The sequence below is a fragment of the Brassica oleracea genome, chromosome C5, assembly GCF_000695525.1.
Source record: "Brassica oleracea var. oleracea cultivar TO1000 chromosome C5, BOL, whole genome shotgun sequence".
Classification (NCBI taxonomy): Eukaryota; Viridiplantae; Streptophyta; class Magnoliopsida; order Brassicales; family Brassicaceae; genus Brassica; species Brassica oleracea.
In genome coordinates, this window is record NC_027752.1 from 21229751 (window position 1) to 21230595 (window position 845).

Here is an 845-nt window from a genome sequence, read left to right on the forward strand (position 1 = left end):
GGACGTGGGCATAGCCAAACCACCTTATACGACCATGGACATAGGAATCACTATAACCGTGGTTGTGGACCCAGTTTTGGCCATGGTTAAGGGAGCAGAGGCCGTGGCATTTCTAAGCCACCAAACTCGACCAAGTCAGTGTGCCATAAGATATGTAATGGGAAATCATTAGGCTAAAACATCTGATTGTCTAAAAGGAATAATGTTGATTTCGACTTCTGTGTTTGCTTTGCTTTATGTCTGTGATTTTCTTGAATTAAGAACTTATATTAAAAGATGAATGAATGATTTTAGATATGACTAAGAAAACGCTAATATATAAGGCAATGTTGTGGGTATAGTCAGTCAGATAAGGGCCTGCGACCAGTAAAGAATGTCCTAAAGGGCTACGGCTAGGCTAAGTACATTGGCGCCTAAAGAGGCTAAGTACATTGGTGCCTAAAAAGAGCACGCAGGCTTGAAAGATCTAATGCTCTATATCCACCCAAAGAAGCCCATTGAGTTTATAAGATATAAGATAATGGTTTCCATATAGAAAAAATGGGCAAAGGAAACAAAGAGCGATCGAAACTATACCTGCATTCTCTACTGATCGAGACTATGCAAAGATCAGTATGATAGAGGCAAAAGCCATGGTAACCGGATTGGTATACCCCACGAAATTATACACTATATGGCATGACCGGATTAGCCATCATGGTTTAAACTTGACGCAAAAGATTGATATTAAAAGGGCACACAGAGTTATCCCATAGTATCTCACATTGTGTAACATGTACACAAGGGAAACTCATTAGACTATAATGTCCCAAGCATCTGCAGATTATAGTATGATCATGAGGGGG